General features: G+C 55.1%; 1 protein-coding gene and 1 long non-coding RNA gene across 2 annotated transcripts in view; one reads left to right on the top strand and one right to left on the bottom strand.

The window, feature by feature from the left end:
• Positions 1 to 698: 698 nt before the first annotated feature.
• Positions 699 to 9,966, bottom strand: LOC133228971 (uncharacterized). The gene is made up of 3 exons (XR_009730429.1): positions 7,970 to 9,966; positions 4,304 to 4,460; positions 699 to 2,116 (listed from the first exon to the last, which is right to left on the bottom strand). It is a non-coding gene; the product is annotated as an uncharacterized LOC133228971 (long non-coding RNA).
• Positions 9,967 to 12,381: 2,415 nt separating this feature from the next.
• FAM222A (family with sequence similarity 222 member A) overlaps positions 12,382 to 22,777 on the top strand; it is a 59,067-nt gene continuing 48,671 nt past the window's right edge. Inside the window, exon 1 of the mRNA XM_061385095.1 lies at positions 12,382 to 12,463. The gene's annotated coding sequence lies outside the window, so the exon portion shown is untranslated. The remainder of the gene's footprint in view (positions 12,464 to 22,777) is intronic.

The raw sequence follows: 22,777 nt of genomic DNA, 5'->3' as shown, positions 1-22,777 counted from the left end.
CAGTGAGGCATCAGGGAGGCAGGAACAAGAGCCCGGACTGCGACTGCCTGTGTGGCCCTGAGTACGTCTTGTTTCCCTCTCTGAGTCTTCATTTTTCCATGTGCGCAAGGGGAGGGCTTGGGCCAGCACCGGGAATGGTTAATAGATGGCATGCTTCCTACAGCTCTTCCCTCCTATGCCCAAGGCAGGCATTGCTAATCAATCTCAGCACGGTTTTTGTCGAACCTGGATGGGGTAGCAAAACTAATCCAAGCCTGTACTCCAGGCATTTCCCGTGGGGAAGCCAGAGTTGGCATACAGGCACAGACTGGGTTTAGAGCATCTACAAGCCCTCCACTAGCACTAGGTCAGTATTCACCTATTACACTATCACTGTCTTCATAGACTCAATCCATCAGATCACTAATAGCAAAGGTTAGCACTCACCGAGTGTTAGCTATGGATTAGCCTTAGCATTAGCACTGGTCTAAATGCTTTCATGTATTAACTCATTGAAACCTCAGGGAAACCTCATAACCATTAGGTAAAGCTGTTACTAATTATCATTATGCTCATTTTAAGACCAAGGCTCAGAAAGGGGAAGTGACTAGCCCACAGTCACACAGCTAGTAAGTGGAATCAAGATTCAAACCCATGCTCCTGTCTTCCCAGAAACAGCCCAGATGGGGTGAGGAAGCCCTTCTGTTTTAATTGAAAGCCTAGGGAAGAGAACCACCATTTCTTCCCACCAAGCTCTGTGGCAAAAATGTCACACAGGTTTATCAACCTGTTATTCCAGTTGGGGAAACGGAAGCTCAGACCTTCCCAAGGTCATGGTTGGTCGTTTGCAAGGGCTAGGGTGAATGGCAGTGTTCTCTCTTTTCCACTTGCCCTCACCTACAGGAACGATGCCCATTTATCCTGGAACCTCCAGTGCCCAGCCCAGGACCTGGCATCCTGGGGTCAAGGAATGAATGAATGAATGAGCTAGTACTAGAGGAGTCCCAGGCTTGGGTACACACCAGCCCTTGGACCTCTCTGCCGACTCCTTGTCCCTGTCCTTTGCTGACCCACCTGCCCTGGCTGGGTGACCTCTCACCTCTGCTCATGACCCCAGATGACCCTAAAGGCTTCTGACTGGGGACCAAATCCATCATTCCTGAGTGGTCTGTCCCAGCCCTGGCTCCCCCCATCCATCTTCTCACCACAGCTTGAGGGAAGAGGGTAGTACGGGGATGGAGGGGGCAGGATCCCACTCCGGAAAATGCTTGGCCCCACTGAAGTCCTTCCTCCCCAGTGTTTCCCCCATCGCCTCCCAGCAGGCTCTCCCCACCCACAAAACTATTTGGTCAAATACCTTGGAACCCAATATATGACGGCAAAGCAGTGGATTCTGGCTGAAGGCTGAGGGTGTGAAGACACCTGCCTAACACCCAACCCTCCCTCTTTGCCTCCCAGCAGCCCCAGGATGGAGACCCCCAGAGCCCCTCAAGAAAGCCATGGTGCAAAACTCTTCCCTGGGGGTCAGACCTGGGTTTGAGTTCCTGCTCAGCCACTGGCTCGCTGTGTAACCTGGAGCCAGTGCCGCCCCCTCTCTGGACCTCACTCTTTCCATCTACAACATGGGAGGGCTGAGCTCAGCGGCTTTCAAACCTTTCATCTTTGGAACAGTGAAGAGTGTTGTGGGTTTTGTTTTGTTTTTTTGTTTCCAAATTAAATCACACACTGAGCTCCGAGAGGAAAAAGAGATGAAATTGAATGTTCTCTGGTTGAAATTGGTGATGCCAGAGCTCTATCTTTTTCAGCTCCCTCTGCCCACCCCCACCACTCACTAGTGGTCCCTTAGGACCACTTTCTAAAACCCTAAGCTTCCTAGAAAGATTTTGACAACATAGGAATAGATATTTTTTCAATAATTCTATTATGAAACATTTCAAACCTACAGCAAAGTCAAAGGACATCTACAGTAGACACTCAAATATCCACCATGTAGATTTTACCATTAATGTTTTACTGTAGTTCCCTTATCAAATAAGGGCAACCTCGAAGCTCATGATGCGGAGAGGACTGTGCTGGCTGAAGGGGTGGTTCTAAGTCCTTCCCAGGCCTCACAAGCTCCCAATGGCAACACCAGCTGCTGTAACAAATAGACCCCAGCATCTTAGTGGCATAACTCAACAGAGGTTCATTTCTCACCTACCAGTTCAGAGCCTGTGTTGTTGGTCAACAGGTGGGCATCTTTCCTTTGCAAGTGATTTAGGGATCCAGGTGCCTTTGGCCCTGCCCTGACCTGGAAGGGTTGATTGTCTGCCTTAGGGCAGGAGAGAAAGCTTAGAGAAAAAGGCACATTCCCATCTCATGTCATGCGTGCTCACATTTCATTGGCAAAAGCTGCTGATTCAGTCATGCCTGGAAATGTCACCCCAGCTACATGTGCTCACTGGGCTCTGTTTCCCAGCGTCATTTCACCCTGGGAAAGGGTTGTGAATTTCAGCAATGGGGTAGCTATCTTTACCATACCCTGAGTGGCTGGAAGTGCCCCGCACTGTCCTCCTCAGCCATCCTAAATCATCCTAGCCATCCCGTCTCCAGCTACCCCATGTGAGGCCAGCTCTCCAGGGGAGTTTATACATTACAATTATACAATACATATTTCCTTGCTCAGCAAATATGTATTGAGTTCCTACTGTATACCTGTGCTCTAGTAAAGTGACTTGCCTAAGGTCACACAGCTAGTGGTAGAACTGGGATTTGAACCCAAATATCAAGCTGGTTTTAGAAAAGGCAGAGGAACCAGAGATCAAATTGCCAACATCCACTGGATCATCGAAAAAGCAAGAGAGTTCCAGAAAAACATCTATTTCTGCTTTATTGACTATGCCAAAGCCTTTGACTGTGTAGATCACAATAAACTGTGGAAAACTCTGAAAGAGATGGGAATACCAGACCACCTGACCTGCCTCTTGAGAAACCTGTATGCAGGTCAGGAAGCAACAGTTAGAACTGGACATGGAACAACTGACTGGTTCCAAATAGGAAAAGGAGTACATTAAGGCTGTATATTGTCACTCTGCTTATTTAACTTATATGCAGAGTACATCATGAAAAATGCTGGGCTGGAAGAAGCACAAGCTGGAATCAAGATTGCCGGGAGAAATATCAATAACCTCAGATAATGCAGATGACACCACCCTTATGGCAGAAAGTGAGGAAGAACTAAAGAGCCTCTTGATGAAAGTGAAAGTGGAGAGTGAAAAAGTTGCCTTAAAGCTCAACATTCAGAAAACGAAGATCATGGCATCTGGTCCCATCACTTCATAGGAAATAGATGGGGAAACAGTGGAAACAGTGGCTAACTTTATTTTTCTGGGCTCCAAAATCACTGCAGTTGGTGACTGCAGCCATGAAATTAAAAGATGCTTACTCCTTGGAAGGAAAGTTATGACCAACCTAGACAGCATATTAAAAAGCAGAGATATTACTTTGCCAACAAAGGTCCGTCTAGTCAAGGCTGTGGTTTTTCCAGTGGTCATGTATGGATGTGAGAGTTGGACTATAAAGAAGGCTGAGCGCCAAAGAATTGATGCTTTTGAACTATGGTGTTGGAGAAGACTCTTGAGAGTCCCTTGGACTGCTAGGAGATCCAACCAGTCCATCCTAAAGGAGATCAGTCCTGGGTGTTCATTGAAAGGACTGATGTTGAAGCTGAAACTCCAATACTTTGGCCACCTGATGAGAAGAGCTGACTCATTTGAAAAGACCCTGATGCTGGGAAAGATTGAGGGCAGGAGGAGAGGGGGATGACAGAGGATGAGATGGCTGGATGGCATCACCGACTCGATGGACATGGGTTTGGGTGGACTCCTGGAGTTAGTGATGGACAGGGAGGCCTGGCATGCTGCGGTTCATGGGGTTGCAAAGAGTCAGACACGACTGACCAACTGAACTGAACTGATCACCTTTCTAGTTCCCTGCCCTTTCCTGCTCCATCAAGGTATCTCCTGATATCTGTGGTAGACGACCCTTTTTAAAAAAATTATTTTTTTGCTATACCCTGAAGTGTCTGGGATCTTAGTTCCCAGACCATGGACTGAATCCACACCTACTGCGTGGGAAGGCAGAGTCTTAACCACTGGGCCGCCAGGGAAGTCCATGGAATCTGTGTAGAAGAGGAACACAGAGCATCAGCTTCCTGACGCAGGCCCTAAGCTAGGGGCTTCACATGTGTCCCCTGATTTCTTCTCTACACCTGTGAACTAGGTGCTGTCATCCTTGTCATTTTAGAAAGCAGAAAACCGAGGCTCAGAGAGGCCAAGTGACTTACCCAAGGCTGCACAGCCAGTTTAATCTCATATCCCGGTCTCTTTGACCCCATTAGGTCACGTCTTGATGTACGAGTGGTTTTGATGGCTAAACGTAGAGGCAGTGGGATTCTTCCTTGTCACAAGGACGGCTTAAAAGGCCAAGGGATACCTTCTTCGCTAAAGATGGCGTGAACATATTTTAAAGAGCGGAATGGAGTCACTGAGCAATAATGGTTTATAAACTGGCTGCAGAAAGCAGATCCCCTCCCCGCTGGATCCCAGCCAGAAAGAGGCTCCAGGGCGAGGGTGGGGGCACCTTCCTGGAGCCTTCTGGGTCTGAGCCAGGGGCTGGGGCTGCGGGAGGGAGCCCAGGGCGACAGGGGCAGGAAGCAGGGACCCAGCCTATCGACGACCAGGACCCAATCAATGCTATCTCCCCAGGCCATGCCTGGCCAGACATTGATTTCTGCTGCTGCTGTTAACTCCCTGTTTATGTAACGCCTGAACTTTGCACAACTGAACCGTTTCATGTGCAGAAGAGGGCCTGTTGCCATGAAAACCAGGCTGCACATGACAGCCGGGATGCGGCGGTATCCCTGTTTTATTGGCCCGCGCTGAATGTATTTTAACCTTGATAAGTCAATAACTTTTTGTACAAAAGGAAATCTGCCAGGCAGGCTGGGAAGGGCCTGCTGGCCTTTCCAGGCCAGAGGGGCGGTGAGGTGGACTGGGTTTAATCCCCTGGAATCACCCTGCTGCTCAGAGAACCAGGTCCAGCTGGCCAGAGAGAAGAGATGCCTTGTGGGGTGGGGGGAGTTGCTCGTGGAGGGGGGTGTCACTGGGACCACCCCCACTTCCATTTACTGTTTCCGGTTTGTTAGGGCCTAAAGCTAAGTTATACGACTTCCCTGGTGGTCCAGGGGCTAAGAATCCGCCTTCCAATGCAGGGGAAGTGGGTTTGATCCTTGGTGGGGGGACTAAGATCCCTCAGGCCGTGGGGCAACTGAGCCTGTGAGTCACAACTAGGAAGAAGCCTTCAGGTCTCAATGGAAGATCCCGAGTGCCGCGGCTAAGACTTGGTGCGGCCAAATTTTTTAGTTTTTAAGCTAAGTCAGAAATCCTCTATGCAAAGAGACCTACCAGGGATCAAAGCCTAGTCCCACTCACTAAAGAGCTCTGTGCCACCTTCAGCAAGGCCAGTTGACACAGTCCAGTGGGTCCTTTTCGTGGCCTGTTGCAAGGTTTATAGATTCCGTATGAGAAGCACCTGGGGTACTCACTGCCTGGTCCATAGCAAGGCCTCACTAGATAGATGTGGCTATTATTGTCATTGCTGTATTTTACAGTAACAGTAGTTGATTATGCCTATAAAGAGCCCATTAAGCTTTTGGAAACGTTATACTGTACCAATTTTCTGGTTATAATCCTTGAGATAGGCAAGGCTAAGGTAGACAGGGGCATCCCAAGTGACTCCATGGTAAGGAATCTGTCTGCCAGTGCAGGGGACGTAGGAGACACGGGTTTGATCCCAGGGTAAGGAAGATCCCCTGGAGAAGGGAATGGCAATCCACTCCAGTATTCTGGCCTGGAGAATCCCATGGACAGAGGAGCCTGGCAGGCTACAACCCATGGGGTTGCAAAGAGTCGGACATGACTGAGCATGCAGCAAGGTAAATAGTCCCAATTTTCAAATGAGGAAACTGAAGCCCAGGGAAGTTGGCTGCCTTATCTAGGGGGTCACATGATAAGGTGGTAGTGCTGGTTGAAGGAACGAAGCCTCCTGACTGCCAGTCCAGGGCTCTTTCAAACTCCATGCAGGGGAACAGCCAACCCCGACTCTGGTAGACATCACTAATCAATGGTAGCACAGTAGCCTTGCCCTTCTCATCCTGAGTGAGGCCTCAGAATCCTCCTCAACACAAAGGTGAGACTCATTTGGAACTCTATTCTCCCCAAACGAGTTCAAGTGCCACCTATGGCCCAAATTTACTGTACGACTTTGGGTGAGGGCCTTCCCTGGGGCCCCCTGATCCCCAGTAGTGAAACAAAGGATGGGGGGCATTTCATGGTTCCTGCATTCTCCTAGGGGGTCTCCTGAGTGGAAGGGACCCCTACCACCTCCTATTTCCTATCCCAACCATCCAGGCCCCTAGAATCCTCTCCAGCTCCATATACAAATATTGACAGAGGATCTGGTATGTGTCGGTGATTACTCAAGATGCTGGGGACACGGCAATGAAGATGATGACAGAGCCCCACCCCTCCCAAAGCTGACAATCTAGACAGGGAGACAGGAAATAAACAAGTCAACCCACAGAGCTCAGAGAGTTGCCAATCATGATAAGTATGGGGAAGGGAAAAAGCAAAAGGGAGGTGCTCTGGGGAGAACTTCAGATAGGGTAGTCAGGGAGGGCTTCTCTGAGGAGGTGACATTTAAGCTGAGACCTAAAGTATGATAATGAGCCAGCGGGTAAAAGAGCAGAAGGAAGAGTGGTCTGGGAACAGGTCAGAGAGTGAACAGCTCGTGCAAAGGTGAACAGTTTGGCGCTTTCAAGCAACCAAGAGGAGTCAAAAGTGGCTAGTGGGGTGTGAGGGTGGGGTGTGGTCAGGGATCTTGGCGGGCCAGCCCCAGAGGTTACCTGGGCCTCCTCAGTCCCCCTCTGCTGGGCCCCTTTGCCCCATCCCCCCAAGGCCTGGCCCAGAGACAGGCTCAGGTACTGGGGGCAGGGCTGAGTGAGTAACAAGGTTACACGTGCTTCTTCTTTCTCCTTTTCTCCAGAAGAAGCATAAAGAGCTCTTTCTTTTCTGCTTATTAATAGCTCTGATTAAATTATCTCTGAAAAACCTACGTGGCGTGCACCAATGGGGGCTCGGCTCCCTCCAGGCTCTGGCCTAGATTACGGCAATGAGGGCAGGTGAGGCCACTGGGGGCTGGGGAGGCAGGCTGGGCCGGGCCTGCTCCCCCTACCAGAATAAAGGCTCAGTCTCGGCCTTCTCGCCTCCCTCCCCTGCCCCAGCTCAGCCTCTGCGAGCCACCTCCACTCTGAGGACATTCACTGGGACCCTGGACTTTCAGTGGCCGTTCCCTTGGCCAAGAGAACTTGTCCCTCACCTGTGCCCTTGACGACCCCCTGCTCAGTTTTCCCAGGACACCTGATCAGCCTTTTCACCATCACTAGCTCCTCAGCTGGGTCAGGGGCCTGCTGTGTTTTTCCTTCCGTGTGGCCCTGGGTGATAACTGCTCGTCACCTGTCTGCCCCTCATGGAGTTTCTCAAGGCCAGGGGCTGTGTCTGGGTTACTGCTGCATTCCCAGGGCCTCGCTCATGGCAGGTCCTTAGGCAATAATGAATGAATGGATGAGCAGAATTAAAGGGGGGGAATAATCAGGCCTCAGTGAGCATGGCATGATGAACCTTATCTGTGTGGGAGGGTGGGCGCAAGGGTTCCAGACTCCAGGTCCCTTGAGCAGTACCAAGGTGGCAATTAACCCCACTTCACAGATGGGAAAGTACAGGCACAGAGCAGGTGAGTCACAAGGCTGGTAACCTGAACACGTAGAATTCAAACCCAGTCCATCTGACCTCCCTTCTTCTTCCTCTCCCTGCTCCTCCTCTACAAGAAAGCAAAACACAAACCTGCGCTACATCTACATCCATCCATTGATTCAGAGATGAGTTTAACAAACCTGTATGGAGTGCCAACTGTATGCCACGTCCATGCTGGAGATAAAGCAATTTGAATGAGCCCTGGCCCTCACAGAGCCTCAGGTTGGTGGGGAAGACTGATACATAAGTGAGCCTTTATGACACAGACTGAGTGCATCTATGAAAGGGGAAATGCTCCAGCCTGGATGGCAGTAGTCAGGGAAGGCTTCCTGGAGGAGGTGGTAGCCTAACTGAAATCCGAAGGTGGAACAAGCGTCAGCCACCTAGGAAGGAGGATGTTTTAGATGGAGGGGACAGCCTGGGCAAAGGCCTGGGGGCCAGAGACACAGCTGGGCGGATGTGCAGGTATTTTAGCAAGGCTGCAGTGTAGGGGGCATACAGTACAGTGAGGAACGAGGTGCTCTCTTGTCTCCTTTCCCCTTTGAGGCCTCTAGGACCCCTGGCTGGAGCCGGCGCAATGTTCAGGGGCTGACTTGCCTAGTGATTCTATGGACCGTGGCAAATCCATCTTGACGCTGGCTCCATTCACATAATGTGGAGTTATTGGACACAACCAAGAGGAAGGAATGGCTGGGTCAAGGCTGAGAGTTGGGAGGCTAGGGGGCAGTGGTACGAGGGTCTGACCTCAGGGAGGTGGGCTGTGGGGAGTGGTGTGGGACGGTGGCACTGAGCCTGTATGTGGGGTATAAGTGAGCATCTCTAGGGACGTCCAGCTGCCTGGAGGGATAGAGGGATGCCTGAAAGATGAGATCCCTATATAGCTCCCGAGGCCTGAAGTCACACCATCTAGCACATCATGGACTCATAGAGGTGCAGGGGCCTTTTGAGATCATCCAACCTCCTGGCTGCACTTTGGAATCACATTGGGGTCTTTGGAAACTACTGAGGTGGGAAGTGGGTGCCAGCTCCAGAGTCTGACTGGCAGGACTGGGTTATGAGCCCCACCCTCCATTTTACAGCAGAGGAAACTGAGGTCCATAGAGGAGAAGAAACTTGCCCTCAAGGTCACACCCAGTCAGTCAGTGGCTGGCACAGAGCATAATAAATCAAGGTCAGGGGCTCTGGTGTTTGGGATCCTGATCTGTCATCGCGTGACCTTGTGCAAGTCACGTGGCCGTCCTTGGCCATAAGATGTGGATACTAACAGAATAGATCTTACAGGGTTGCAGTGAGTGTAAAAGGACATAGAAATATGTGATATAAATAGCCCTGAGCATGCGCTTTGGCACATAGTAGGTATTAAGTCATGGTAACCTCCCATAGAAAAAAATCCCAAACTTTGCAAAGGCAGTGGTGTGGTCCCCGCCCTCTTCTCCCCTTCCAGCCCTCTCTTCCCTGAGTTTTGATTGTCTCTGTCCCTTGCCCTGCACCTGACCCGGGTCCACCTAGCATTCTCCCCACCTGTCCACACCCAGTCCACCCAGCAGGTCTCCTGGGCAACCCACCCTGACGTCACTGGCAGCTCTGGCGGCTGGCCCAGGAGCTGAAGCAGCTGGTGGCCAGATCATGTTTCCAGGTGAACCCCCTCCCCCACTCCAGCTCCCCACCCCCGACCCGGGTGGTGTGGGTGGGACAGTGGGGGAGAAATAGAGCAGGGCTCAGAGTTGAGGAGCTGCTGGGAATGGTGTACATGGCAGGCGGCCTGAAACAGGGCCAGCATCTGTCCTAGATAAGGCGGCGGGTGGCCTACTTGAGCCGGTGCTGGAGCTCCCCGGTGGGCACCTCTCCCAGGCTCTGGGTAGGTGTGGGTTGGCTCCTAGAAGTAGGCTAGGGCCCGGCTATAATCAGCTCATCCCACCAGGTACATTTGCCAAGGTCTCCGAGCCCTCTGCACCTGAATGACCACAGCTGGCATTTATTGAACACTTACTGTGTTCCAACTCCCTTCCAGGCAATAACTCACTTTGCTCTCACACCAGCCTGTAAGGTCCTTGTGATGCACAGACAAGAAACTGAGGCACAGAACCAGGAAGATAAATTCCAAGTCCATAGGCCAGAGCTAGAATCCCATCCAGGTGTTGTGGGACTGGGGGTGTGTGGAGTGGGAAGGTCACACAGACACAGCCTGAGTGTGGTGGGAGGAGTTCTGACTGTTGCTTTGCATTTCTTTAGGGATCCTGAGAAGTTTCCTGGAAAGCAGGCTCCTCAACTTTCTGTGTGATGGACATATGACAACTGAGGGGAAATGTCCCTCCCAGGGCTCAATTTCTCCAGCTGTAAAATGGGACTGCGAAATGGGCCAACCTGCAGGCAGGCTATCAGGCAGAAGCAACGAGAGCTTATTAAACTGCTTCGAAAGTAAAAGGCAAGGTGCGTAGTTTGATGGAGTCAAAATTTGGACCTCAGGTGATACTATGCCTGTTTCCCCATCCGTCCACTAAGTGGCAGGGAGGGGGTACCACTGTCTACCTCCCACGCGTGTGGTGAGGATCTCCTGAGGTGAAACTTACAATAAGCTCAGCACCGGGCCTGGTTATGTAGTTAGTGCTCCACATATCTCAGCTGTGATGCCAAAAATCTGCCACTGCCAACAGCAAGAACTGGGGCAAAAACACTCTGGAGTGTCACTTCACATCTTTTAGCCTCAATTTCCTCTGTAAGTTGGGAGTATAATGATAGTGCCTGCTATATCCGTTTTTTCATCTGTAAAATGGGGGCGATAATACCTATCTAATACGGTTGTGGGTGAGGATTCCGTAAAGTACTTGGTTACATACTTGTTAGCTTCTTTTATGGTTTTTTTTTTTTTTTTTTAACAAGTTCTTCATTGGGGTGTCTCCCCAAATAAGTGAAACAATGCACACAACGCACCTAGCTTGTGCTACCGCATGCTGCTGCTGCTGCAGCTAAGTTGCTTCAGTCGTGTCCGACTCTGTGCGACCCCATAGACGGCAGCCCATCAGGCTCCCCTGTCCCTGGGATTCTCCAGGCAAGAATACTGGAGTGGGTTGCCATTTCCTTCTCCAATGGATGAAGGTGAAAAGTTAAAGTGAAGTCGCTCAGTCCTGTCCGACTCTGAGCGACCCCATGGACTGCAGCCTACCGGGCTCCTTCGTCCATGGCATTTTCCAAGCAAGAGTACTGGAGTGGCATAGGTGCTCAATAAAATGATACTAGTTTTTCCACCCTTCCTGGTTCCCGACAAAGGGACTACAAGTACCAGCATGCCCTACGCCCCCAGTCGGGGCCCCTACGACTGGCGCCGGCGCGCTGTAGGCCGGGAGTTGCAGTCCTCACGAGGCAGGCCCCGCCTCGCCCCTGCTTGGGGGAGGAGGTTGGAGAGCTGCCCTACCGGCCTTTGAATTTTGCCGCGAAAAGCGCGCGTGGCGGCCCCCGGCCCCGCCTCCCACAGGACGCGGCGCCGCGTCACCCTGGTAACCGCCTCTCGGCCGTCACTGATTGGACCAGGCTCCAGGGGGCGGGAGGGGGGCGAGACGCAGCGGCGGCTGCCGGCGCTAGCGCCTGTCAGTCGGGCCGGAGCGGAGCAGCGAGCAGGACAGCCGAGCCGGTGGCTCAGCTGAGAGGCTGCGCGCGGCACCGGGGGAGGCGAAGAGCAGGGCACGCCGCTTGTGGGGCGCGGCGCGCGGCACCCGGGCCCGAGGCGAGGCGAGGCGCCGGCGCGCGCCAGGCGGCTTTAGGCTGAGGCCCCGGGAGCTCCCGCGCGCCGCCGGGGGCCATGGGCGCGTGAGAGCCCGGCGCGCGCCGGTTCTACTGCAGCTGGAGAGCTCGAACGCCCAGTGCACCATTCTCCGGGCCGTTCCCACATCCGCCCAGCGCCACCTGGACTGGTTATTTCTCGGCGCCGAGGCCCCCGGGGCTGCACCCGAGCCTCCACCGCCCGCTGCAGCCGCCGCGGCTGCTGCTGCTCTCCGGCTTCCCCTCCCCCAACACCCGGGGCTCCGAGCAGGAGGAGGAGGGGCCGGTGCGTTCTCGCCACCGCTCTTTGCAACCTGCGGGGGCCGGTGCATGCCCGGCGAGAAGCCGGGCCGCTGCAGGTGCGTGCAGCCTCGGAGGAGACGACCCCCCCACCCTCGGGCAAACCAGAGAGCTGCAAGCCTCGGGCAGGCGGTCGAGCGAGAGGAAGCAACAAAGACAAGCTGCAGCTGGGGCCGGCTAGAGGGGCCGCGGCCGCCGGGCTCCTGGCGCGGGCTGAGAGGGCGCCCCGGGGAGCTGCAGCCCTGAGCAGGACCCCGAGGGGAGGCGCAGCGCCGCCCGCCGGACGCGGTGAGCACAGGCCCCGGCGAGGATGCGCCGCCTGAGCGCCCGAGCGGCCCGGGTGCCTGGCGGGCACGACCCTCGCTGAGCCGAAAGAACCCCCACCCCGGACTTCGGACGGCGCGGGCCGGAGCCTGGATCGACCTCACCGACAGCGTCCCTTCCCACCTGGAGAGAGGCATCGGCCCCCAAGGGGGGCTTCCTCAGGCAGCCTCTGCCACCTCTGCATGGCTGCAACCCAGCGAGCGGAGAGTCGTCCCCGCTGAGACCTGGTGCCCTTCGACGGCCTGGCTGATTCGGTGAGTTCCGCGGGGCGGGCTTCTAGGATGAAACTGGGGGCAGTCTCGGGTGTCGGGGCAGCCGGATTGGAAATAAAGAGGCCCTGGGCTGTGGGGGATCCTGAAGCATCCTTGTCTGCCCCTTCCCTTCCCCCCGCCCCCTCCGCACACAACTTGTCCAGACCGGCCTGCCTGCCAGAGTGGACATCGGGGGCCGATTGTGAGGACTCCGGCAGGGCCCTGGGTGGGGCTTTTGCCGGAGAGGAAAGGTCACCCCACCCCTAAAGCCAACAGACAAAGGTAGCAGCTCAGTCGTCTGAAAATTCCCCAGGAACTCCCGCGTCTTAGAGGGGTTAGGGCCGGCACTGGACACCCTGGGCTTCTCCCAAGTAGCCTCTGGAATCTCTTCAAGGGCCATCAGCCCAGAAGGGGACATGGAGTCCCGACCATGCCTGTGGATGTGTTGGCGATTGTGCCCTCTGAGCCTAGACTGTAGCAGGGTTCATCTGGCCGCCTGCATTCCTACAAAGAACTCGCGGGGACGATCCGTTCCCCATTGGGGTCGTCTGTTACGTCACTGCCAGACCTCTGACGGCACTGGGGTTGCCGTGGCAACGCGACTTGTCTTGACCCAAGGCCGGAGGGGGCGGGGTCGTGGGCGAGGCTGGATGCCTTTGGGTCCTGGAGGAGTGAAATCAGACTTCCCCCACCCACAACTGCAGTCCTCTGACCTAAATCCCCAGCACCCTGATGGGGTGAGGGAAGGGAGGCAGTGCCAGCTGTCTGTCCCTATTAATGCTCCTGCCCGCCCCCCCCACCCAAAGACAGGTGTTTAGCTTTGCCGGTATAGCCTGGCAGTGCCCCGGGGCACAGGACTCCCAAGCTGAGCAACTTTCTGCTTTCAAAAGGGATGCTTCAAAAGAGGAAAGCTTCCTGACCCCAGGCTGAAGTTCCCAGGGTCCCCAGAGAGATGCGGGCCCCCAGCCTTAAATCAGACTGCTTCTGCCTAGAGAAACAGGGGTGCCCCCCCCCAGCCAGGGAAGGAACAGAGGAGTTGCTGCTGGCTGCCCCTCCAGTCCAGAGGTTACCCCTGCTGCTCAACCCCAAGATGACAGGACCTTGGTTAAGCCTGATCTCCTGACTGCCCCACTCTCCTGTTGGAGTTTAAGATGATTTGACAAGCACAGTGTGGTGCTCATTAAGTTGAATGGAGGGTAAGTCAGGCCCATCGGTGCCAAGGTCTGGATAAGCGTGCCCCTGCCAGGGGCCAGCTTGGACAGGGGTCAGGCAGCAGCCTTCTCTTCCCTGCCACACCCCAGCCCTGGCCCTGTTCCTTCTGAAGGCCCAGAGCAGCATTTTGCTGCTGACTCTTTGATTCCCCTTCTAAGTTCCCTTCCAGCAATTGCTGCTGGTGTCGGATGTGGGTGAAACTGCTGTGATCACATTTCTAGGAAAAGGTTAAAGAACTGTGTCATTGCTTCAGGGGCGTGGAGTGGGGTGACAGCAGAGGGGGAGTGTGTGTGAGGTCATTATGAGAAGCCAGGCCCCCGTCTCTACGCAGCGAGCACCCCCCACCCCCAACTGTGTTCGCCTACCAGGCTCTCTAGCTAGATTAACAAGTCGATAAATATCAGTGGATCTGCTTGGCCGGGGTGGGGCGGGGGGGGGCGGGGGGGCGGGGGAGCTTGGCAGGGAGATATTTTCAGCTGAAACGGTGTCGTTAAACACACAGGCTTCCAAGGACAGAGCAACGGCAGATGGGGGTAGAAGTGGGAGAGGTGGGCAGAAGGGCTGTTTGTGCCGCCTCTCGAAGCTTCCCAGTTTAGAAACAAACTCAGAGTGTGCGCCAGAGACCCACAAACACAGGCAGTTGGAGGTCTTCCGTGGAGTATTTACACTTCCACAGCCAAGGCGGAGGGAGCGGCTGTCAGAATTGGGCGATTCCTTCTGTTCCCTTCCATGGGCTTGGCAACAACACCAGGCGACAAGCAGGAGGGAATGCCAGCTTACCCGGTGTCTCTCCCTGTGCCAGGCATCTTACGGGATCTCAGTGACTCCTTACAGTAGCTCATGTGCTGTGCCATTTTACAGATGAGGAAACTAAAGCGCAAACAGAGGTGCTCAGCCAGGCAGCCACAGAGTTTTGAGTCCCCAGGTCTTCCCACCCCACCACACTGCCCCCCCTCGCCCCCATTCCATAGGTAGAGGGAAGCACTGCAACTTGTTAGCCAGGGTCCCCCTACGAGTCAGGGGCCATCGCTATGGAGGGAGTCTGGCCTCACCTATGTGTCTTCCCACACTGAAACCCGGGGACCCCCTTGGCTGGCCCGCAGCTGGTGGTAAAGACAGGATGCTGATGGAGCAGTGATAGCTTTGGCTCCCCACTCAGCCTGCGAGTCAGGAAGGGCCCTACGCAGGGGTGCCATGTGACTCTCCGTACGGAGACCTGCCAGGCAGGGGAGTGGCAGAGTGTTCTGGGCGTTGGGAGTGGGCCACGTAGCAGGCCTGAGTGCTGGGGTATGCTGGATGAGGGGATGAGGTGGCCCTGGGGGTGGGGGTGGGGGGTTGTCCCGGAGACTTAAGTGATAGAGATTTAAGCAGGGGAGACAATCCAGTGTGGGCTCCTCTGACTCGGACAGTGACCCTGGACATCCCTTCCAGTCCCGTGCAGGGAGGGGCAGAAACCTCTGAGCAGTCTCCTCTCTCAAGGTTAGCTTCCTACCTGCCCCCCTCACCAACCCCCCACCCCCGCAGTAATCCTTATCACAGGCCTTAATTCCATATAAGCTCACCCACCCACCTTCTGAGCTGCACAGTTGTGGGCCAGGGCTGGACTAGTCTGGGTTTCTTAACACCCAGGGGCTCATGATTAAGAGCCCACTTGTTGGCTGTGTGACCTTGGGTGAGTAGCTTTGCCTCTCTGAGCCTCAGTCTCCTCCTCGGTAAGGAGGATAGCATCAGTGTTAAAGGATTCACTGAGGGCTGAGGACAGGCGATGGCATATCACAAGCCTCCCATAAATGCACATGCTCATGGCCAGTGGTAGCCTTATCTGCAGAACCTGGGCCTTGAATGGCTCTTCCAGTCCCTTTTGGAGCCAAAGATCAAAGACCCGAGGGCAGGTCAGGGACCCTCATCTTTCCAACTGCCTGTGCTGGGTCTCCCACCCGCCTTCCCAGGGCACCCCACGTGGTGAGCACACGTGGCTCTCATCTGAGTCCCAGGGGGGCCTGGGGCCTGACCAGGGGGTCCCCTTCCCCTGTCTCCCTTCCGCCCCTTCCTCCCTCCAGCCACTCTCCAACCGGGAGGAAGCGAGCCGAGCAGCTCATATTCATGAACCGTAATTCAATCAGGCGGAGATTCCTCTGGGCTCGGGGCGGGGGTGAGAACCGGGAGGCGCGCACAAAAGGGCCGCTTTATTACCTCCCGCGGGCCGGGAATTGCTGCTCTCCCCCAGCAGCGGCCGGAGCCGCCTTTATTGTGTTAACCCATTTGCGTGTCAAGAGCTATTGTGCGCTTTCTCTCCCGGTGTGGGGCGGGCTGTGCGCTGGCCGGTCACCTCCGTGGGCGCCGCCCACCGCCCTGATTGGTTGCTAAGTGATTTGCATCCAAGGTAATCACTTTTATCTCAGAAGGATGTCGACTATAATTATAAGCCACTGACATCTTTTGAAATCTGCCTAATGACTATTTTAGTCTTGCACGGGCTTGGGGGTGGGGAGGGGGTTTCTGGAGGGTGGAGGGGGTGGGGTGGGGGGGAGGAGGCTGGAAGCCGGATGGATTCCTCCCACCTGGACCGTTTGGTTGTTAGTTGAGAAATATCGGAGTGTCTGCTGCGTGCCTGGAACAAAAGGGGGGTTGTGGATATTGAGGAGTTGGGGGGCGCGTTCCTGAGGATGGAGTTAGTACCATTTCAGAGATGGAAAAAATAGAGGCCCTGGGGACTAGCCACCTGCCCAGAATTATACATCCAGTAAGTGGTCAGGACCTAAGTCTGTCTGACCCTTAAATTCATGTGCTGGCCACTGAAGTGGGGTGTAGACAGACATAATAATAGTAATCATTCCTGTCTGGTACCTCCCAGGGTTTATGTCATAACCCTAAGACATGCAGGTGCTGTTACTACCTGCATTTTACCTGGGAGAAAACGGGGGCACAGAGAGGTTACATTACTGCCCAAGGTCACACAGCCAGGGAGGGGCAGAAACATGAAGTCTGTTAGCGTGACAGCCAGAAGCAGAGGTGCAGTGTGGGAGGAATGGGTAAGCGCGGGTTCCTGCCCCCCTCTCCCCTGCCCCTTTGTGGTTCCATTCAGTAAACAATGGGCATCAGGGTTGAGGGTACCCTGCCGGTCACTGTCTGAGTGGCAAAGCTCTAAGGAATCAGATGGCCCACAGCCTCCACGGAGCGTAAGATGAGTCTGCAACTGACTTGAATTCTACACAGAGCCAGAGTAGGGCTGGAGGAGGGACACTGGGCGGGTGGGAAACTGAAGCTGGTCGTGGAGGGCTTTCTGATAGAGGAGACTTTTGCTCTGGGCCCGGAGCACTGGCTGGATCTGCCCACTGGGGAGCGAGTGGGGATGTCACTGGGAAGGAGTTGGAGAATGCAGGGGCATGACCAGAAGGGCAGGGAGAGCTTATAGGAGGGTGGAGGTTAAAAGGAGTTAAGCTACAGGAGTGTGCAGGGCCTTGAGTGCTGAGCTAAGTACCTGATTTGTCCAGAGGAGCAGCCAGAAGCCAGTGAGGGTACCTGGTGGGGAGGGGTGCAGTGTGATCTGGGCACCCTGAGGCCAGTCTGCCAGCCTTGTCGGGCTTTGCAGACTAAGATGAACCCTGGCTCCATTTTCATTGGCTCTGTGTCCTCAGACAAGTCACCTTACCTCTCTGGGCCTCATTTGCCTCATCAAGGGCGTAATAGCAATTTTTTCACCGGCTTGTGGGTGGGATGAGGTTGAGTGTGTGGAAAGCTTGGGGGAGCTCAGACTGAGCCTTTCAGAGCTAGGTGGGCTCAGGCCCAGGCCCCAGCAAACCAGCATCCTGGCCACAGCAGCTGTTTGGGGCCCTGGGAGCCCCTGTCATTGTGCCGAGGGCACTGGGGACAAAGGCCCGGGGGGTCGAGGATAAGGCCGGGGCTGACTGTGAACAGGCTCCTGCGGATGGGGACTTAATGACTCAGGACTTAATGACCTAGAGTCTGTGGGGCGGGGCCTCCCTTAAAGGAGGAGGAGGGAGGTCCAGCCACCAGCTGTCGGCTCCAGGATTCGCTGCCAAGGCAGGGTCAGCTGCCCTGCAAAGTCCAGTCCTGAGCTTGGCACAGGGAGAAGCGGAGGTGGCAGGGCCTCCTGGCCTGCAGTCCCCAGGCCTGAACTGGCGGCTCGGCTTTCCGCATCAGCTCCCACATGACCTCAGTCTCCTCATCTGTCAGGTGGGCCAGAGGTCCACTTTGGAGGGCAGCTGTGCGGCTTGGCAGGAACCGACAGCAAGTAGGCAGTAAACAGGAACTGCTGTTTTGGCTTTTTGTTCATCCGTTCATTCAGGGAGATTCACAGCTCTGTGCTAGGCTCCCTGCCAGGAGCTGGGGATGCACAGATGAACAAGCCTAGTTGCCTTGAAAGGTGGTGAGGTCTCAGACACACACCATCCCAGTATGGTGGGTGGAGCGCCATAATACAGGAATTCACAGTGTGCAGGCCAGTGCCAGGAGCAACAACAGAGAATAAGGCAGATAGAGCCCCTGCTCTTTGGGGCCCTCAGCCTTCCAAAGCCCACTAGGAAATGAGAGATGGAAATGACTACTTCCAGCTGTAGTAGCCAGGGAGGCTCCCTGGAGGAGGAGGCACTCTCTGTTGCTAGCTTCGGGGACTTCTGTCAACATTTCACCGTTTACGGGGATCATAGGACCCTGCTAGCCATCTGTTTGCCAGACAGAGCTTTCCGCTTTGGCATTTTAATCCTCTCATGTTTCCGGGAAGGGCGTTTTGGTCCGAGGTGAGTAGGTGAATGCACTGAGGCTCAGCAAGGTGAAGCAACGGCCCGGGACCACGTGGCAGGTCAATAGACTCCCCTTCGTTATCCACACAAGCTTTGTTATTTGTATTAAGTCTATTTTGGCGGGGGGCTGCTCTGGATCTTCTGTGCTGTGTGCGGGCTTTCTCTAGTTGCGGCGAGCAGGGACGGCTCTTCGTTGCGGTCTGCAGGCTTTTCACTGTGGTGGTTTCTCTCGTGGAGCATGGGCTCTACAGCGTGTGGGCTTCAGTAGTTGTGGCTCCTGGGATGAGTTGCCTTGTGGCATGTGAAATCTTCCCAGACCAGGGATCGAACCTGTGTCCCCTGCATAGACAGGCGGATTCTTATCCACTGGACCACAAGGGAAGTCAGGTTGGCACAAGCTTTTACTAGTCCTCTGCCTGTGAGGGCCCTGGGCTGACTGGGGCTGTCACGAGAAGGATCCTTGTCACGAGAAGAAACTGAGGAAACCCAGTTCCGGGCCAGCTGTTGCTTTTATGAGCTCACGACCTTGAGCAAGTGACCTTCCAGCCCAGCCTCAGCTGTGTCCTCTGTAAAATGTCAAGGATGGCAGATCTGTGGCAGGTCTGGCTTGCCTTAGACTGCTGTGCCCTTGGCAGACATCGCCAATCAATTGCTGCCCTCTTTCCCCCCACTGAGTTCTTCCCCTGACCTTGGGTTCTTGCCAAGGCTCAGGGCAGGCTGCACCAGTCAATCAGCAGGGGCCTATGAGCTGAATGAAGCCCGCTTGCCTGCCTGGCCTCCGTGAGCTTGAGGGGTCCCTTCCACCCATCTCTGCAGGGTTTAGAGGACTAGGGTATCAGAACGAGGGATTTCTGGGGAGTCTCCTGAGGATGTGGGTGGTTCTGCAACCATGAGGACTGAGGAGGTGTGAGTCTGTCTCTCCATCTCCCAGAATGACCCACGTCCCTGTCTGCACATCCCAGCACACGCTCAGTGTGGAGTGTTCGAGCAGATTCAGGATGCTTTCAGTCTGGATAATAATAATGGCATTTATTGAGCTCTTCCCGAGAGTCAGGTCCTTCCTGGGCATCCTCTCATTCATCATTCCTCAGAAGCACCCGCAGCGTGCCTCTCAGCACTCTTAGGAAGAAATCTTAACCCATTTTAGACATGCGGAAACCGAGACGAAGAGCCAATAAGCAGAGTGGGGTTACGCACCTGCTGAATGGCTGAGCTGGCATCATCCTGATCCAGGTTTGGAAGTCCATAGCCCGGTACAGACCAGGCAGCCTTCCTGGAGGAGGTGTCGTGAAAGACCAGAGCCTTAAAGTTCAGTGGACTTCTGACCGGCAGAGCTGGGCCTTCTGGGCAAGGGAAGGGGTCTTTTGGGGTGGAGAGAATACCATGAGAAGCAGCTCAGAGGCTACAGGCAGGAGTGTTTAGGTTGTGGGACTAGGGTGTGGCTGGAGGTAGCTGGAATGTCGGTGGGGAGGGGGCCATGGTGGCCTTGGCATTGAGACTTGGCCCTCCCATAGTCGGGAATGATGGCAACTCTTGGAGCAGAGGAAATGACCCAGTCCTAAGTGTATTTATTTAGCACCTCACCTCCTGGGTGAGGTCAGCTGGTGCTTGGGGCTACCTCTGGTCAGCTGAAAACTTTAGCCTAGAACCTTGCCTGGCACATAGTAGGGAGGCATCCAAGAAATGTGTGCTGAATGAATCGATGGATGAAAATGCTTGCCGGATGGAAACACTCCTCGCTAACTTCCCCAGCTGCAAGGGGGAGAGAGGCCGAGTGCCCCTCTCCAGGAAACGCTGAACATCAGGCCTGGGGGCGGGGACCGGGGGAGTGAGCCGGGCAGGTACCTGGGGTGGGGGCTTCCCACCCTCCCTGACCCTGCTGCCTGTCCCTAGAGCCCTCTTAGACCTTCCCGCCTGGCTGTCCGCTCTCTTCACCGCCAGGCAGTCCGCTCTCTTCACCGCCAGGCATGGCAGGCAGTCTGGACCCAGCACTTATGGGGGGATAAAAGATGAAGGTTCGTGACCATTTTTTAACTCAATAAAGGGAGAGACAAGCTGCAGGCTGCAGGCCGGAGATATAATTAGTTCGCAGCAGTGGCGCTTTCTTGATTTAGCTTCTAAGAGAACAAGACAAGGATGTTATACCCAATTAGCAGTAACATCCAGTCGGAGCCTCAATAGGTGAGATAACAAGCTATTTTTATGACTTTTCTTTTCCAGCTTGGAGGGGGTGGGGAGAGGGGGGAAAGGGGGTATCGGGGCCTTACTTCTTTTCATCAGGGAACAATTATGAGTGAATGCAGGATTTCCCCAAGCCGAATGATGCATTTGTTAACCCAAATAAGCAGGCATGCCGGCGCGGCAGCTGGGACAGCAGGCTGGCATTCGGAGGCCGGGACTGGTGGGAGGGGTGCAGGCCCCTCACCCCCACTTTGGAAGCCCTTGGCAGAGGCTTCACATGCCGAGAGCCCCTAGGTGTGTCAAGGGGGAGCCCAGGCCCTGGAGATGTTCTGAGTGGCTGCCTTGATTTTCCTGCCTGCTTCAAAGAGGCGCAAGGAGGCGGCACCAGGTCCCCCGGGGGTGAGGATGGAGCCGGGTCTGGCCCTTGGCAGCTCTTCCTGGCACCACTCGAGACCCTCTCTGCCAACTGGGCCAGAGGTCCTGGCTCCTCAGCCTTGAGCCTGGCGTTGCACTACGCCTGCTAGACCTCCATTACGGTTTGCACTGCCCGACCACCCTCCTGCCTGTCCTGGGTCCCAGCCCCAGTGTCTGGCAGGGTCTTGAGGGATAATTACCTGCACTGTCTCCATCCTCATTACCCCCGCAGCCGGGGCACCCAGCACTGGCCAAGTCTCTGCCGGGCAGGGAGGCCCTGCCAAGCCCCACCCCAGCTTCCTGGCCACACTCCGGCTCCTGGCGAGGGCTGGGGGATGCCCAGAGAGGGAGCTGGCATGGCTGTCGCAACAGCCCATCGGCTCGGGCCCCAAGCCCAGAGCAGGTTCCTGGGCCTCCGCGCTGTCTTGCAGGATGCGGCCCTACCCCTGCCCCAAGTCCCATCTCCCCGTCCGTCCGTGTGGAGCCCCGCGCTCATGGCCCACACGACTGACAAATCCAGCCATGCAAAGTGGGAGTTTAATTGCAAACAGTTTTTATGGATCATGGGCCCATCTGTGCCACCATATGCAAAAGGAGAGAAAAAAAATTCCCTGTAAAAAAAAAAAAGTGTTTCTCCCTGTCCCATCCCCCAGACTCCCAAAGAAACAGTCGCCAAGGTTTTTCTGGCTGGGGGCAGGCATGGAGCTGGGATCCACTGTGGGGGCTTCCTTCACTGTGGGCCTGGCAAAGTCGGGGGGGGCGGGGCAGGGGTGAGCTGACCCCTGGGGCCTGACTGCTAAGAGGAGGCTGTGGTGTGGGGGTCCTCAGTAAACTGCCAGAAGTTCCTGAACCCATCGGGTTTTCTCTGGGCACTGGGCCTTTGCGTGTGCCATGGAGCTGTCCAAGTATCTACTGTTCTTTTTCCAGCCACCCCGAGGATGCTACTTGCAGAGCAGGACTTGGCACAGAGTGGGCCATGCGTAGTGTCAATATAAATGTGGGCCTGAGTGGGGTTCACGGATGAGGCACCTCCTTTGCCGTTTCTCGCCCAGGAGATACAGCCGCAGGAATTCGTTTCCCCCAGGTCGCCCAAGCCTCACAGACTTCCTCTCTTCCCAGTGGTCCTGGTTTCCTGGCCTCCTGCCCTGGTGCCCAGCCTGGCTAGGCAGATGAGGCCTCTCCAGGGGGTCAGCAGACCTCAGGAAGGGCTGGGTGGGCTTGGTTGTCTGAGGGCATTCGCCTCTGGGGCAGCCTGCCAGGGTCCTGTTGCTGCACCAGCTCATCCCAGCTGGGGGGCGTCAGATTGTTGTTTCTTCCTCTCTGTGCCTCAGTTTTTCCGTCTGTAAAATGGGGGTAAGAAATGGATGCGATACTGCCTGTGAAAAGCCTCTATATCTGTCATATCTCTTGACTCAGGGTCTTTGTTCACTGATGTATCCTCAAGTTCCTAAGCAGGACAGTTGACATTTAGTCAGTGAGTGAATGAGTCAGTGAATGAATGAACGCATGTGTGAGCAAGATATTTGGAAGACTCTCTGGGGGAGGGAATGAAACCCATGCTCCCGGCCTGCCAGAAACTTAGGGTTTTTACACCCTTTTTATTGGCGTCTAGAAACCACTCTGCAAACTATGGGGGTGATGAGCTCCATTCTACTGATGGGGAAAACTGAGGCTCAGAGAGAGCCAGGGACTCTCCCAAGGTCATGCAGCTGAAGAGAGGCCTGAGGGGTACCAGAACCCTCATCTG

Source organism: Bos javanicus, chromosome 17, assembly GCF_032452875.1.
Source record: "Bos javanicus breed banteng chromosome 17, ARS-OSU_banteng_1.0, whole genome shotgun sequence".
In the NCBI taxonomy this organism is placed as follows: domain Eukaryota; kingdom Metazoa; phylum Chordata; class Mammalia; order Artiodactyla; family Bovidae; genus Bos; species Bos javanicus.
This window is presented reverse-complemented; position numbering and strand designations above follow the sequence as displayed.